Here is a 17,031-nt window from a genome sequence, read left to right as displayed (position 1 = left end):
ACCTTCAAAACGCCCGATCTCGTCCAATGTCGGAAGCTAAGCAGGGGCGGGCCTGGTTAGTACTTGGATGGGAGACCGCCTGGGAATACCAGGTGCTGTAAGCTTTTTATGGTTTCTGCTCTTGCCTGACAGCAGAGGGCGCTGTTTGACACTTTTTGCTGGAGTCTAGTTTGGCCTGCGTCGCCTTCAAATAGGATCTTTTCAGTTGCCCTGGCAGCTTACAGCCATACTCCCCTGAAAACGCCCGATCTCGTCTGATCTCGGAAGCTAAGCAGGGGCGGGCCTGGTTAGTACTTGGATGGGAGACCGCCTGGGAATGCCAGGTGCTGTATGCTTTTTATGGTTTCTGCTCTTGCCTGACAGCAGAGGGCGCTGTTTGACACTTTTTGCTGGAGTCTAGTTTGGCCTGCGTCGCCTTCAAATAGGATCTTTTTAGTCGACCTGGCAGCTTACGGCCATACTACCCTGAAAACGCCCGATCTCGGAAGCTAAGCAGGGGCGGGACTGGTTAGTACTTGGATGGGAGACCGCCTGGGAATACCAGGTGCTGTAAGCTTTTTATGGTTTCTGCTCTTGCCTGACAGCAGAGGGCGCTGTTTGACACTTTTTGCTGGAGTCTAGTTTGGCCTGCGTCAACTTCAAATAGGATCTTTTCAGTCGACCTTGCAGCTTACGGCCATACTACCCTGAAAGCGCCCGATCTTGGAAGCTAAGCAGGGGCGTGCCTGGTTAGTACTTGGATGGGAGACCGCCTGGGAATACCAGGTGCTGTAAGCTTTTTATGGTTTCTGCTCTTGCCTGACAGCAGAGGGCGCTGTTTGACACTTTTTGCTGGAGTCTAGTTTGGCCTGCGTCACCTTCAAATAGGATCTTTTTAGTCGACCTGGCAGCTTACGGCCATACTACCCTGAAAACGCCCGATCTCGTCCGATCTCGGAAGCTAAGCAGGGGAGGGCCTGGTTAGTACTTGGATGGGAGACTACCTGGGAATACCAGGTGCTGTAAGCCTTTATGGTTTCTGCTCTTGCCTGACAGCAGAGGGCGCTGTTTGACACTTTTTGCTGGAGTCTAGTTTGGCCTGCGTCGCCTTCAAATAGGATCTTTTCAGTTGACCTGGCAGCTTACGGCCATACTACCTTCAAAACGCCCGATCTCATCCAATGTCGGAAGCTAAGCAGGGGCGGGCCTGGTTAGTACTTGGATGGAAGAATGCCTCGGAATACCAGGTGCTGTAAGCCTTTATGGTTTCTGCTCTTGCCTGACAGCAGAGGGCGCTGTTTGACACTTTTTGCTGGAGTCTAGTTTGGCCTGCGTCGCCTTCAAATAGGATCTTTTCAGTTGACCTGGCAGCTTACGGCCATACTACCCTGAAAGTGCCCGATCTCGGAAGCTAAGCAGGGGCTGGCCTTGGTTAGTACTTGGATGGGAGACCGCCTGGGAATACCAGGTGCTGTCAGCTTTTTATGGTTTCTGCTCTTGCCTGACAGCAGAGGGCGCTGTTTGACACTTTTTGCTGGAGTCTAGTTTGGCCTGCGTCGCCTTCAAATAGGATCTTTTCAGTTGACCTGTTAGCTTACGGCCATACTACCTTCAAAACGCCCGATCTCGTCCGATCTCGACAGCTAAGCAGGGGCGGGCCTGGTTAGTACTTGGATGGGAGACCGCCTGGGAATACCAGGTGCTGTAAGCTTTTTATGGTTTCTGCTCTTGCCTGACAGCAGAGGGCGCTGTTTGACACTTTTTGCTGGAGTCTAGTTTGGCCTACGTCGCCTTCAAATAGGATCTTTTCAGTTGACCTGTCAGCTTACGGCCATACTCCCCTGAAAACGCCCGATCTCGTCCGATCTCGGAAGCTAAGCAGGGGCGGGCCTGGTTAGTACTTGGATGGAAGACCGCCTGGGAATACCAGGTGCTGTAAGCTTTTTATGGTTTCTGCTCTTGCCTGACAGCAGAGGGCGCTGTTTGACACTTTTTGCTGGAGTCTAGTTTGGCCTACGTCGCCTTCAAATAGAATCTTTTTAGTTGACCTGGCAGCTTACGGCCATACTCCCCTGAAAACACCCGATCTCGGAAGCTAAGCAGGGGCGGGCCTGGTTAGTACTTGGATGGGAGACCGCCTGGGAATACCAGGTGCTGTAATTTTTTTATGGTTTCTGGTCTTGCCTGACAGCAGAGGGCGCTGTTTGACACTTTTTCCTGGAGTCTCTTTTGGCCTGCGTCGCCTTCAAATAGGATCTTTTCAGTTGACCTGGCAGCTTACGGCCATACTACCCTGAAAACGCCCGATCTCGTCCGATCTCGGAAGCTAAGCAGGGGCGGGCCTGGTTAGTACTTGGATGGGAGACCGACTGGGAATACCAGGTGCTGTAAGCCTTTTATGGTTTCAGGATTCCAACCTGTGCGGGGAAACCCCATTGGATTTCGAGTCCAACGCCTTAACCTCTCTGCCACCGTGACTCCTTGGAAAAGACCAATGGGGGCAGGTGACCCCATTGTCCTAGAACCAAAATTTTGCTGATGTCAAGGATCAGCTGGCAACATGTGCATGGGAGGAAGACACATGGTTTGTGTGAGGGGCTACACAAGTCTTTCCACTTCTAGTTAAAAGCCAGGCACCTCACATTGTTTCCATAAAGTACCAAGGGATTGTCCTGTTGCCCTTGTATTTTGTTGGCAAAAAGGAGGCGTTTGCAAGTGGACCTCAGACCCTATCACTGGTCACCTGATCAGGGACTTGAATCCCGGACACTCAGATCAAAAGTCTAATGTTCAGGTGACTGGCTCAAACTTTGTCTTGTCTGACCACTCTTTTGTCCAGAAGATATTTGGCTAATGTGGTCTGTTTTCTTAAACCTGCAAATGTCCAAATACACAAGGGTATTGTCTTTGTAGGGAGCATTGTAGTACATGTGACATGTATACTACATATGACATCAGAAATGATGGGTCTTTATTCAACAGAACAAGAACAACATTTCTTTTAAATAACAGCATAGGAGCTGCTGAAACACAGAGAAGGCACTGCTGGGATTTGAACCCAGGATCTCCTGTTTACTAGACATGTCTGTCAAAAAATCACAACAGTATACAGTGTCTTCTCTTAAGGGCCCCTGCTTACCAGTTGATGGGGTTTGACTTGATTCCTTTTAACATAAAAGCATTCCGTCGTCTCTTAATCTATAATCCTGGCTGGCGCTTTTGCAAAAGCTAATATTTTCAAGCAGAGCTTCAAACTGAAATCTGTGACTTGATCAACCTAACTTCTGATCAAATGTGTTAGACCATGGAAGCTGGAATGTGCTTTTGAAAAGTCATTGACACGCAGTTTGCCAATTGGGAACCACACAAGTGCTGTGCAAGAGTGGAGCGCAAACATGAATGAACAGCGACACTGATGCATCCAGAGAACGTCCCTGGGTGGGCTCGAACCACCAGCCTCCCGGTTAACAGCCGAGTGCGCTGACCAATTGCGCCACAGAGACTCACACCCTGCCAACTTCTGTTCAGTTGAAGCCATACTAACGCATGCTATGCGTCCAGCATGCCCTTTGTTTTGGATGTGACTCGCACCTTCTGGTGTAACAATCGAGGCATTGCAAACCAGGACACCAGCTTTACTCTTTGATGAACGCAAAGTATTTTTGGGTACAATCCAGGGGTCTTGTGCTCTCACGGAAATGGCTCTGTCCTTTTTCAACATGAGTTGAGACGAAATGTATTAAAATAGACAGACTGCATTGGTCACTCAATCAGAATTTCTCAGTTTGCCAATTTCAGACTGCGTGACAAAGAATCAAGTCAAACTCCATCGACAGGATGGACAGGGGACAACAAAGCAGGGAAGATAAGGGACAGGGAGGAGAGGGGAAGATGTGACCGCCTTTGTTGAGAGCCAGAGAAGAAGCTCTCATTTCTGCAAGGTCAAGTACAGTATGCCAGAAGATTTTACCTTGTGAGTTGTCCTCGTTCAACAGAGGCCTGGATAGCTCAGTTGGTAGAGCGTCAGACTTTTAATCTGAGGGTCCAGGGTTCAAGTCCCTGTTCAGGCGGTGAAGGTAGGCAGGCCCCTTCCCTGAATAACTTGTTGAAGTAAACCTTTTCGACCAAGCACCTTTGCGATCTTCCAGGACTGTGGGTAAACGCCATTCTCAATAATTAAATTGAAGATACAGTGCGAGACAGGCACTTTGACCAGCTTAGCCACAGTGCCAGCTGTGCATCTGGCACCAACACAAAAACAGTTCGCCAATGGGGAAAAATGTTCATACAAGGGAGGGAGTCCAAAGTCCAACAAATCTGTGACTTGAGAGTCCCTGGGTGGGCTCGAACCACCAACCTCTCAGTTAACAGCCAAACGTGCTGACCAATTGCGCGACAGAGACTACAACAGCATGGCTGCAGTCAGGTTTCACTAAGTGCTGTCCACCTTAAGTCTCAGGTGGTCCGGTCTGTTACGTTTCAGGTGTCATTCTGAATACTGCCCTTTCGCAGGAAAAGAGCCTTTGTACTTTTTCAACATGAGCTCTAAAGAAAGGTATAAGCTGAGATATACTGCATTGGCCGGGAATCGGACCCCGGCCTCCCGCTTGGCAAGTAAGAATTCTACCACTGAACCACCATTGCCACATTGGGAAACACTGTCGGAGAACAAATTAAATTGTCGAGTGGATGTGCCTCTGCAAAGTGGCGCTGAATGACAAAACATCACAATCACAACACACACACAGGATGCCAGGGGAGGCCGAGTACTAACAGAGCTGAGCGAGAGGGCATAATAAAAAAATTAGTGACGTTGTGGTGGTTACCCGACAGCACCAAGGATATGGCACACGTCTGATGCGTAATGCATGCCAGGTGATGTTCATCTAGCGAGCGGACATTCTTGTGGGGGACAAGCTCAACAGTAGGAATGTTGAGAGAACTGACCAGTCCGCTATCAATGAAGTTCTCGTCCGCCCCAGAGTCAATTAATGCTGTGGTAGGAGAAGCTTCCCCCGCCCAGGATATCGTACCTTCCACCTGAAGTCGGCTCACCAAAGCGGATGACGCAGCCGGTGTGGTTGGAGCGGGCAGTGCCAGCAGCTGGGGAATATCCCTGGTGGAGGAAGAGCGTTGGCGTGCTGGGCGAACTGGACAGCGGGAAATTGTGTGTAGGACTCCCACAGTACAGGCACAGCCACAGGCGTGGACGGTGACTCCTCTCCGCTGACGAAAGGCGACTGGCTCCCAGTTGCATGGGGACGACACTCCCGACGTCATCAGACGGCGCTCCGCTGCTGGAGCAGGGAGGGAGGAGTGGTGCCGGAAGAGCCCCAGGAGGTGGGATTTGGAGCCGACATGTGGGTCGGAGAGGCTCCGCTGTGCGCTGCGCTCCCGCAGCCGGTTGTCGAGTCGAATGGATAGCGACAGAGAGCGGCTGGAATGACAAGGCGTTGCGGAGCGCATATCGGGCGAGTGTTAGAATAAAATGTAGATTATTTTGTTAGTTATCACTTGCTTAGACAATAGAAAGTGTTTGAATGTGCTGAAGAAGGAATGTTCCCGTGACCCTAATCAGAGACCCTCAGCGACCCCCAGGTCCTGGAGGTGCTTGGATGCACCAACAGCGACTCTGCAGATGCTCATGTTAATCCTGCAAGAATGTGTCAAGATAAGAACTCGTAAAACATTAAAAGTAATAGCTCTCACATACACACACACACATAGACAAACAAATACAGCTCGTGCAACTGCCTTCTCCACCCCCCCTTAGAGTTGCACGACCATGTAGTAGGGACCCCCGAAAGAGAATAAAAGGAGAGGAGTGTGAACTGCATATTCAGAGTGGAGCGGCATGTCACTGGGTATGTGGTTTCACTCTCCTCGCTGCGAGCAACTTTGAATATTGTTGTCTGTCTCTTCTGTATTTCTGTATTTAAGTGTTTTTACAAGTGTCACAGGAGTTTGAACCTGACATTTACTTGGTTCTTCGAGCCAGATCCCAAGATACCTGAGGAGTCCAGTTGTGGAGCGGACAAGACAGAAAGACCGTGGCCACGGCAGACAAAACCCTTTGACGGGCTGTCTTCTCAGCTCAACAACTGGAAGCTGAAGGTTGACGGGATACCGACGGAAGAGAAGACAACAATCAGTAAGACACTTTTGATCAGAGTGTAGAGTAAAAGGGCGCCGTCCCTTTGTGTTGTGAGTGAAAGGGTGTCATCCCTTTGTGTTAAAGCAGGGGTGGGCAAACTGAGACCTGGGGTCCACATGCAGCCCGCTAAACCCCTAGAGCTGAGTGCGGCCCGCGAGTCAATAAGGTTTGTCACCCGGTGCTAAAAGCCTTGTGTATACTAGTCGCTGGCAAGCAAAGAGACGGACTCGACAGTCTTCTGTAGGAAGACGAGTTGGCAGTCTTGTGTAATAAGATGGACCCACAGTGTTACGGAGTTGGCGGTCTTTCACAATAAGACAGAGTTGGCAGTTTTTTGTACAAAGACGGAGTTGGCGGTCATGTTAGGCTAGAAAAGGAGTGCCTCCGCGGTGAAAGGCCTTTTCGGGGTTTGAATGTGAAAACGTTTTCAAAGTACGAATGAGTGTGTGAATGGGAGATTTTGTCACGAGACAGGTCTTCATATAAAAGGGTGAGAAAAAGAGTAAGTCTTTGAGGAAGCAGAGGCAAGAATTATCCGCCCTCACCGGGGTAGAAGCTTGAGAATTACCTCAAAGAAAAGTTCATTACTCTCTCACTGACAAACAACCCTGTTGTTAGTTTTCCCGAGGAAGCTCATCACAACAGGGACCAAATTATTCCCAAGATGGGAAATAAAAGTGGAAAAACACAAGTCAAAAGGGAGGAACTAAATTGCAAGGATTGGTGTTACGTGTTTCACCGCCAACCAACCAAAATAAAACATCTAGAAATATGGATTAACAAGTATGGTTTTGACGGACAATTATCGATCCCTAAATTAATAAAATTGCAACAGGATATTGCAAAAAGGAACAAGAATCAAACCAAAAAAATGCAAAAGCAAGGGTATGATGACCTGTCATATTGGAAGGAGTTGGCAGAGAGAAGGCAAAAAGGCGAGGCGAAGATGGAAGAAAGGAAGGCGAGAGATAGAGCAGAAAAAAAAGGTTGTAAAAAGGAAGAGTTATATAAGATAGTAAGGGAAGTTTTACTTCAGGAGTATCAGAAAGATGAAGGAAAAGTAAATGAGGAGAAAGACGCAGACACATTTTTTACACGAAAGGAAGGTAATGAAAGTAGGGTTATGCCAACTAAAGGAGTGAGCAATAGTAGTCAAAATGATGGTGTAGTAGGTGGACAATCACAATTGTATCCACAGTTCGCTGAACCCCCACATTATGACAACCACGATGTCAGACCATCAGCACCATACCCACCACAAACAAGAGCTAAACCTTTTTCTGTTGAGTGGTCAAAACAGATGGGAGAAGTATTTTCTCCTAAATCACCATCTAGGGTTTCACCGGAAACCGATGCGTTTCCAATGATAGAAGTACCGAACCCTAATGTAGCCAATGATGAACGTCCCACAATCCTAGTGTATCGTACATGGACACAGGAAGATGTAAAGAAGGCCTTAGATGGTGTCACACCTGTAAAAGAGGACGCCGTAAGATTTATTACAGACATGAACAACTTGAGAATGTCATACCACCTGAACGGAATAGAAGTACAACAAGTGTGGATGAGAGCCTTAGGGCCAGAGTGGTGTCTGTGTAAAGGAAATTGGAGCCCCACATATGGCAATGGCCAACCTGTGGCCCATGATGACCCCACATTGGAGCAAATAATCAATCAGTTGGAAGAGAGAGTCCTAGCAAAGTTCAGGAAAAGAGCTAATTACTCAACAATAGGACAATGCAAACAAAAGAATGACGAATCATGTGATGACCAAATTTCCCCACTGAGGGACGAATAAAGGCATATCTTAATGAGTATAGAGTGCGTATGATTACGGTATTCAAACAAAATAGCGGCCTTGCTGAAGATGATGAACCCACAGGCCCATACCAACAACAGTTAAAGAATGCGATACATGCTAATTCAAATCCTGGCATAAAAGGGTGGGTTGATAAACATTTCATCGGAATGCCCACAGCCACTATGGCAGACTATATCACACACGTGCAGCATGCAGCTTGCAAAATGCAGGTGTTAAGTAACAAAAATAAGATGCAAAAAATACACACCTTTGTTACAGATAACGGAGAAATCCTCTTTCAAAGTCAAGGACGATTCAGAGGAAAAGGTAGAGGAAAAGGTAGAGGAACAGGTAGACAGAATGTACGAAGCTATCCCAACAATACTGGATGTTGGAATTGCGGTGAAGAAGGTCACTTCTCCCGTGATTGTGACAAAGGCCAGTTCAAAAGGAACCAAAAGCCATATTAGGCATGACTAGGCTTGTCTAAACAAATAGAACCAGAACAAAATGATGAACCAGTAGTAGAATTAAATTTACAAGAGGTATTTGCCTTTGAACATCGCAGAAGTCACATTGGAAGTGAATGGTAATCCAATCAGATTTCTTTGTGACTCGGGAGCATGTAGAACAACTTGCAGATATGAATTTCCACATTCAAGATCTGCAGGCAATACATGGCTCAGGACAGCAGGAGGAAAATTTGACAATAATGGTCAAGTCCCTACCAATAATGTTGTGGTCCATCAGATGTAGGACTAATTAAAAGTGCCCAACCTGTACAAATTAAAGCTAAAAATGATTACAGGACATGTGTTAGGCAATACCCAATAAAACCAGATGCAATTGTTAAAAGCTAAAGCCTTAGTAGAATGTAACAGCTCAAAATGGAACATCCTTAATTTTCCAGTGGGAAAAAGTGCCACTCTCTGTGGGATGGAGAATGATACAGGACAAGCTGTAAATCAAGCTGTGGTGGCAAGAGCACCTTGTGTGCCTGACCCACACACATGGTTAAATTCTTTACCAACAGCTGTCACATGGTTCACCATAGTAGACATCAGTAATGCATTCTTCTCCATTCCAATACATAGAGAAAGAAGGTTTAGGTTCGCATTTACGTTTGCAGGAGAAATATACATACACACGCCTACCGCAAGGATATTGTGAAAGCCCGAAAATGTATTCACAAGCAATGATAGCCATTATGTCTATGTTTAATCCCCAAATGAAAGCCATATATTACTATATGTAGATGACATCCTACTAGCGTCACCAGATAGGAAGTCATGTGAGGAAGACACAATAGCCTTATTACACCATTTAGCGAAAGAAGGCCTTAAAGTGAGTAAAGACAAAGTACAATTTTGTAAGCAATCAGTGAACTACTTGGGCCATCAGTTGACAGGACAAGGACAAACTATTCTAGCTGACAGGAAACAAGCAATTTTAAATGCACCTAAACCACAAACAACAAAGCAAATTATGTCCTTCTTAGGACTCACTAATTAGATGTAGATGTTGGATTCCAAACTATGCACAAATAGTGTCACCATTAACCAAGTTAATGTATAAAAATGACGTCACTCTTACAGTGGAATGAGGAGGCAGAAAAAGCATTCTGTGAAAAAGAGTACTGGTAGAAAGTATGATTGTAGCACTGCATGATTACAGCAAAACATTTAAACAAACAGTAGATTATAAAGATTACTCTTACCAAGAGTATGGTGCAAAGAAACAACCAATAGCGTACTACTCTTGTAAGCTAGATGCAGTAGCATGCGCCATCTTACATTGTGTGCGGGCTAATAGCAGCATCTATGGCCGTGGAAACAAGTGCAACCATTATATTGTTCCATTTACTAGTACTGAAAGTACCTCATGCGGTTTCCACCCTGCTATTGCAGACGAGCATGACATTTTTGTCTCCTGCTAGACATCTGTCTTTTGTCTCAACCACATGTAACACTTGAGCGATGCACCACGCTCAACCCAGCTACCCTGCTACCACTCCCTGAGGAAAGCGAAAGACATGATTGTGATGAACTAACAACACAAACTACAGAGTGTAGACCAGACTTATTAGCTCAGGCACTAACAAAAAGAGGAGATTTTTGTAGATGTTTCCTCAAAGAAAAAGGATTTGTGGAAAGAATCATAACTGGCTATGCAGTCATAGCGCTTACAGAAGCATGCAAATTAATGAAAGGTCAAAAGGTGACAAATTATACAGATAGCCAATATGTACATTGAACAGTACATACCTTTGCAGAACAGAGGTATGATAACATCAACAGGAAAACCAGTAACTCATGCAGGATTGTTAACAGCATTACTAGAAGCAGTGCAATTACCAATACAAATTGCATTGCATGTAAATGGGACATACAAATAATACTGATCCGATATCCTTAGGAAATGCGTTCGCTGATAAAATTATAAAACAAGCAGCACTAAAGGAACTGGACCATCTTGAAACTGAAAGATTACAAGTAGACTTTGAGATATTGGTTGATATGCAACAACAAAGTCCAAAACAGGAAATTGACCACTGTCTTAGTAATAAAGCAACCTTGGACAAAAATGTTTATATGTCGACAGAAAAGAAACCAATCTTGCCAAAAAATTGTAAAAGTGGGCTGACATTTTGAGCCATGGTGTTACACATGTCTCAACAGGAGGGATGTGTCACACTATTAACACCCACTTTAATTCGTATTTAAAAAATCTTATTCAAAAAAATTTTGTTGAGCGTTTTTAATGTGTGCAAAACACAACGTCCAGGACAACTTGTGACCGAGGTGTGGTCAATTTCCAAAACCACAATATTAATTTCAAGTAATACATATGGACTTTATTGAGCTAAATAAAAGTGAAGGAAGGTCAGCCCTTATTCTTGCATCCCAGAGCTGTTGTAGATTGGCCTCATATGGGATGGAGTAGGGGTATGTGTATGAGATGGACCAGGATCCTGTTCCTGGACCAGACACTTGCTCCTTCACCCCATTATCTTTATTGCCTCCTGAGTTTAGTTTTCCAATGAGTGAATGACCATAAATGCCTGAGACCATCCTGGCTTTTTGGTTCTCCCACAATGATCTCTGCAAAGATAACACAAGACGCAGCACAGGATGCTGTGTCCTGACCTTCTACTAACTTTACTAGTGGTTGACAAGTACTGATCGCAGTTTAACATGGTACTCATCTGATCTGCATGGAATATATTGAGAATGAAACAGAATTAGACTACAGCAGTCACTTTGTAAATTAACTTGTAAAAGAAAAGAAAAAAGGAAAGAAAACAGGAACAATGTTCTGCATGGACTTAAAGAACCATAGCGCGTACCATCCCCAAAGTGGAAGACTGGTAGAACAGAAAATGCATGGAAGAAACAAAGTGTCCAAGGACATAATGTTTAGATCCAGTTAAATTACACATAAACATAACGGCACAAATGGTTTGAGTCCATATGAAACGTTGTTTGTCAAACCATATAGATTGACACAATTCGAAAATGTGTAGGAAACTGATGACGATTCTACTTTGATAGAAGACATGAGACTGACACCAGGAGACTGAGTGTTGAGTAAAAGTGTAAAAAGAAAACACTGGCACTCTCCCAAGTGGGAAGGGCCTCATCAAGTACTGTTAACGACACCAACAGCATTAAGAATTGTAGAAAGAAACATACATCAAACGCATTGTAAAGTAGTCATTGTTCGGGAGTCTGACGAGGAAGGTAAAGACCAGTCTGTGATGCAGGGGACTTCAGAGTCCTAGACTCTGAGGCATTGTGTTGAGCAGTGAAGATTATAGCACATACCCTGGTCCAGAAAACCGAACAATGCATCCTAGTTCTAAGATCACTATTGTAACAGGAGGATTGGTGTTCCTGATGTTGCAGTGTCCTCATTCCCATACAGTACCTCAGTGTCTCAGAGTGGTCCATGATCTTGATCTCACACCTCCACCCTTGCTCTGCCAACAACCTGAAAACAACATCCTGATACAACAATATGCATAATGAGTCCTCTCATCACCTCCAGACATGCATTGTGTCCAGTTTTATCTTCACCAAGACCTGAAGAAGATCCATCACATGAACTGTGCTCTGACAGCAAACGATCACTTCCAGACTGAAAGTTCAGAAGATGTTTGCTGACATGGTGTTTATGGTGACAACGACAATCACATCACCAGCCACTAAAGTGGAATGTGGCCGACTCAGAACTGGACAGGATCACACCTTTGATGCAAGGACAAGCCACGCACCAGAATCTAGAAGTGGCAACAAATGGCCACCTGCAAGGAGGACATCCAGAGGAGAGACTAGAACAGCAATATGACCCTGGCATGTGCAGAAAAGGAGACTTTGGACCAAAGACTTGATGGAGGACTTTCTTAACAAGCAAGGTGGAAGGAAGCAAGGAGGTGGGGTGTGATGGGATCATGCCTACTCTGACTCATCTGATGCCAAGGTTGACACTGAAGTAGACAGTAACGCACACACACACACACGGACACGCACACACACAAACAGTACTCGAGAACAGACATGTGGTGTTGATGTAGAGACAAATACCACTATGGCATTGTATATAACATAAGCGGAACATGCAGTAGTGACATTACAGATTCCAGTATCCATTTACCCTATGAATGTTGACATGTTACTAAATGCTAATACTTTGAAGCAGATGAACATCACCTCCCAAACTACTTCCAAACAAAAAGGGAGGTTCCAGACACCGACTGGATAACAAAAGACAATCCCACTTACATCGATGCCATCAGCGTGCCACGAGGGGTACCACCAGAATACAAACTAGTGAATCAGATTGCAGCGGGTTTGGAGGAAAGTATTATCCCATGAATAGGTTAACAAAAATGTGGATAGGATTAACTACCTCCACTATGACATACAGAAGCTTGGGAACTACACCGAGGCCAGACTCACAGCAATTGGAGAACAACTCCATGCCACGTCACTCATGGCCTTCCAGAATCGTATCGCCTTGGATGGACTGCTGGCACATCAGCAAGGAGTGTGCGCCATGCTTGGCGACCAATGTTGCATGTCCATCCCCAACAATACAGATTCCACAGGAATGCTGATGCGTGTGATCTCTGGTGTAAAGGCGCTAAACACCAAGATGAAGAACACTGATGTTGACACTGAGATGTTTGGTGACTGGTGGAGAGCATTTTGGGGACAATGGTCTCCTTATGTGATGTCTGTGCTTATTGCACTCGCTGTTGCCCTTCTTTTGTGTGCCTTATGTGGATGTTGTATCCCTATCTTGAAGGTTAGAATCACATGGACTGTGAATTTAGCCATGGCACCAATGACAACAAGGTAAATGAAATGTACCCCCTACTGGTGGAAGGTGGCAGCGATGACAGTGATGATGACTAGGACAACCATGATAGATATGCTCCTGACTTGTTTCTGACTTGTACTTTGACTCAGATGACGAGAACACTTCCGTTTAAATGTAAGCACATTTTCTGACAAAGATGACCTGCGAGGAAAAAACCGAGAGGAGACCCAAGGAGCGACAGCAAACAGATAAAAGCGTGATAAACAGGAGGCAAATGTTAGAATAAAATGTAGATACAGGTATTATTTTGTTAGTTATCACCCTTATATCCATTTGCTTAGACAATAAAAATTGTTTGAATGTGCTGAAGAAGGAATTTTCCCGTGACCCTGATCAGAGACCCCCCAGTGACCCCCAGGTCCTGGAGGTGCCTGGATGCACCAACAGCGACCCTGCAGATGCTCATGTTAATCCTGCAAGAATGTGTCAAGATAAGAACTCATAAAACATTAAAAGTAATTACTCTCACATACACACACACATAGACAAACAAATACAGCTCGTGCAACTGCCTTCTCCACCCCCCTTAGAGTTGCACGACCATGTAGTAGGGACCCCCGAAAGAGAGTAAAATGAGAGGAGTGTGAATTGCATATTCAGAGTGAAGCGGCATGTCACTGGGTATGTGGTTTCACTCTCCTCGCTGCGAGCAACTTTGAATATTGTTGTCTGTCTCTTCTGTATTCCTATACAGTAAAGTCTCGTTACTCGATATCGGTTATAACGAATTACTGCTTATTACGATACTATTTTCATTTCCCGGCAAATTTCTAGTCTTTTATGATATAATTAGTTCCGTTAGTACGATACCCGGTTATTATGATAATCCGGTTACTACGATGCCCTTTTCATCTCCCGCCAGCCAATTTGGTCTGCTTATATCGATACAAAAGCAGCTTACATCAATCTTTGCTTAAGGATTTCAATACCAAAAAAGAACACGGCGAACGGCTGCTTCCAGTCAACTTTATTTTTCACACTTCCACCACCACAGCGCAGCACACACACCGATTCCTGCACTTCCTGGTTCACAGGTCATGCTGAACCCGCCCCACATAGCTGGCCAAACACATGCCTGCAACAGAAGAACCAACTGACATAGCATACACACCTATTCCAACGAAGACACAAGCGTACAAATACAGCGCATCCGGAAAGTATTCACAGCGCTTCACTTTTTCCACATTTTGTCATGTTACAGCCTCATTCCAAATTGTATTAATTTAATCTCTTACCTCAAAATTCTACACAAAATACTCCATTATGACAATGTGAAAAAGTTTTTTTTTTTTTTTACTTTTTTTGAATTTATTAAAAATAGAAAACTAAGAAATCACATTTACATAAGTATTCACAGCCTTTGCCATGAAGCTCAAAATTGAGCTCAGGTGCATCTTTTTTCCACTGATCATCCTTGAGATCTTTCTACAGCTTAATTGGAGTCCACCTGCAGTAAATTCAGTTGATTGGACATGATTTGGAAAGGCACACACCTGTCTATATAAGGTCCCACAGTTGACTGTGCATGTCAGAGCACAAACACCAAGCATGAAGTCAAAAGAACTGTCTGTAGACCTGCGAGACAGGATTGTCTTGAGGCACAAATCTGGGGAAGGATACAGAAAAATTTCTGCTGCTTTGAAGGTCCCAATGAGCACAGTGGCCTCCATTATTGGTAAATGGAAGACGTTTGGAACCACCAGGACTCAGCTGGCCGGCCTTCTAAACTGAGCGATCGGGGAAGAAGGGCCTTAGTCAGGGAGGTGACCAAGGCCCTGATGGTCACTCTGTCAGAGCTCCAGCGTTCTTCTGTGGAGAGAGGAGAGCCTTCCAGAAGGACAACCATCTCTGCAGCAATCCACCAATCAGGCCTGTATGGTAGAGTGGCCAGACGAAAGCCACTCCTTAGTAAAAGGAACATGGCAGCCCGTCTGGAATTTGCCAAAAAGCACCTGAATGACTCTCAGACCATGAGAAACCAAATTTTCTGGTCTGATGAGACAAAGATTGAACTCTTTGGTGTGAATGCCAGGCGCCATGTTTGGAGGAAACCAGGCACTGCTCATCACCAGGCCAATACCATCCCTACAGTGAAGCATGGTGGTGGCAGCATCATGCTGTGGGGATGTTTTTCAGCAGCATGAACTGGCAGACTAGTCAGGATAGAAGGAAAAATGAATACAGCAATATATAGAGATATCCTGGATGAAAACCTGCTCCAGAGCGCTCTTGACCTCAGGCTGGGGCGAAGGTTCATTTTTCAGCAGGACAACGACCCGAAGCACACAGCCAAGATCTCAAAAGATTGGCTTCAGAACCACTCCGTGAATGTCCTGGAGTGGCCCAGCCAGAGTCCAGACTTGAATCCGATGGAACATCTCTGGAGAGATCTGAAAATGGCTGTGCACAGACGTCTCCCATCCAACCTGATGGAGCTTGAGACTTATTGCAAAGAAGAATGGGCAAAACTGCCTAAAGATAGGTGTGCTAAACTTGTGGGATCATATTCAAAAAGACTTGAGGCTGTAATTGCTGCCAAAGGTGGATCAACAAAGTATTAAGCAAAGGCTGTGAATACTTATGTAAATGTGATTTTTTTGTTTTCTATTTTTAATAAATTCAAAACATGTCAAAAAAAACTTTTTTCACATTGTCAAAATTGAGTATTTTGTGTAGAATTTTGAGGTAAGAGATTAAATTAATACAATTTTGAATGAGGCTGTAACATGACAAAATGTAGAAAAAGTGAAGCGCTGTGAATACTTTCCGGATGCACTGTACATGTATTTAATTGTGTTGTATTCAGATATCTTTTTATTCTATACACACGAGAGAAACCACAAACGCAGTTGGTTCTTCTGTTGCAGGCATGTGTTTGGCCAGCTATGTGGGGCGGGTTGAGCATGACCTATGAACCAGGAAGTGCGGGAATCGGTGTGTGCTGTGCTCTGGTGGTGGAAGTGTGAACAATAAAGTTGACTGGAAGCAGCCGTTCGCCGTGTTCTTTTTTGGTATTGAAATCCTTAAGCAAAGATTGATTTAAGCAGCTCGACATTGTTCTATGCTATAGAACAATGTTGAGTGTATTATTGCCCACTTTTAATGCAGTTCGGCGCAGAATACCGGTTATATCGATATTTTTTCCAACTCCCGACAATATCGATATAACAAGACTTTACTGTATTTAAGTAAAGTCACAGGAGTTTGAACCTGACAATGCTAACATGCTAACGGATACCACGCTAGCACCTAGCAAGAGGGCCTCAGGTCCCGAACAGTTTGATGCAGTCCCATAGTGTCCCCACATCATACAATGTGTGTATTTGCCTTGAGACATCAGCAAATTAGCTAAAATGCTAATATGCGAACAGTCATCATGCTATCACCTAGCAAGAGAGCCTCAAGTTTAGAAACTGCCAAGGTTGTCCTATAACCTCCCTGCATCATGCCATGTATTTGCCTTTAGACATGAGTAAATTAGCTTAAATAATAACATGTTAACGGCTACCATGCTAGCACCTAGCAAGATAGCTTCAAGTCCCGAAAGTATTAAAGCAGTCCCACAGTGTCCCCACATCATGCCATGTGTGTAGTTGCCTTTAGATATGAGGAAATTAGCTTAAATGCTAACATGATAACAGTCATCATGCTAGCACCTAGCAAGAGAGCCTCAAGTCAGCATGCAAGCTCCATAGACAGTTGCAAAGCTTGTATG

At 44.9% G+C, this 17,031-nt stretch overlaps 7 non-coding genes and 6 pseudogenes across 7 annotated transcripts; 12 read left to right on the top strand and 1 right to left on the bottom strand.

Annotated features, from left to right (window-relative positions):
- Positions 1-104, top strand: part of LOC131122799 (5S ribosomal RNA) — a 119-nt pseudogene extending 15 nt beyond the window's left edge.
- A 112-nt stretch (positions 105-216) lies between these two features.
- LOC131121058 (5S ribosomal RNA) lies at positions 217-335 on the top strand. Its single transcript, XR_009127596.1, has one exon. It is a non-coding gene; the product is annotated as a 5S ribosomal RNA (ribosomal RNA).
- Positions 336-447: 112 nt separating this feature from the next.
- On the top strand, positions 448-556 carry LOC131123323 (5S ribosomal RNA; annotated as a pseudogene).
- Positions 557-668: 112 nt separating this feature from the next.
- On the top strand, positions 669-777 carry LOC131123543 (5S ribosomal RNA; annotated as a pseudogene).
- Positions 778-889: 112 nt separating this feature from the next.
- LOC131123720 (5S ribosomal RNA) lies at positions 890-1,008 on the top strand. The gene has a single exon (XR_009128748.1). It is a non-coding gene; the product is annotated as a 5S ribosomal RNA (ribosomal RNA).
- Positions 1,009-1,119: 111 nt separating this feature from the next.
- LOC131123868 (5S ribosomal RNA) lies at positions 1,120-1,238 on the top strand (annotated as a pseudogene).
- A 111-nt stretch (positions 1,239-1,349) lies between these two features.
- On the top strand, positions 1,350-1,459 carry LOC131123867 (5S ribosomal RNA; annotated as a pseudogene).
- A 112-nt stretch (positions 1,460-1,571) lies between these two features.
- Positions 1,572-1,690, top strand: LOC131121526 (5S ribosomal RNA). The gene has a single exon (XR_009128032.1). It is a non-coding gene; the product is annotated as a 5S ribosomal RNA (ribosomal RNA).
- A 112-nt stretch (positions 1,691-1,802) lies between these two features.
- Positions 1,803-1,921, top strand: LOC131120606 (5S ribosomal RNA). The gene has a single exon (XR_009127156.1). It is a non-coding gene; the product is annotated as a 5S ribosomal RNA (ribosomal RNA).
- Positions 1,922-2,033: 112 nt separating this feature from the next.
- On the top strand, positions 2,034-2,142 carry LOC131123049 (5S ribosomal RNA; annotated as a pseudogene).
- Positions 2,143-2,254: 112 nt separating this feature from the next.
- LOC131123906 (5S ribosomal RNA) lies at positions 2,255-2,373 on the top strand. Its single transcript, XR_009128766.1, has one exon. It is a non-coding gene; the product is annotated as a 5S ribosomal RNA (ribosomal RNA).
- A 1,035-nt stretch (positions 2,374-3,408) lies between these two features.
- On the bottom strand, positions 3,409-3,482 carry trnan-guu (transfer RNA asparagine (anticodon GUU)). The gene has a single exon. It is a non-coding gene; the product is annotated as a tRNA-Asn (tRNA).
- A 494-nt stretch (positions 3,483-3,976) lies between these two features.
- On the top strand, positions 3,977-4,049 carry trnak-uuu (transfer RNA lysine (anticodon UUU)). Its single transcript has one exon. It is a non-coding gene; the product is annotated as a tRNA-Lys (tRNA).
- Positions 4,050-17,031: the final 12,982 nt, after the last annotated feature.

This window comes from Doryrhamphus excisus, chromosome 2, assembly GCF_030265055.1.
Source record: "Doryrhamphus excisus isolate RoL2022-K1 chromosome 2, RoL_Dexc_1.0, whole genome shotgun sequence".
Taxonomy (NCBI): domain Eukaryota; kingdom Metazoa; phylum Chordata; class Actinopteri; order Syngnathiformes; family Syngnathidae; genus Doryrhamphus; species Doryrhamphus excisus.
The sequence above is the reverse complement of the archived record's forward strand: the minus strand, read 5'-3'. Positions and strand labels throughout refer to the sequence as shown.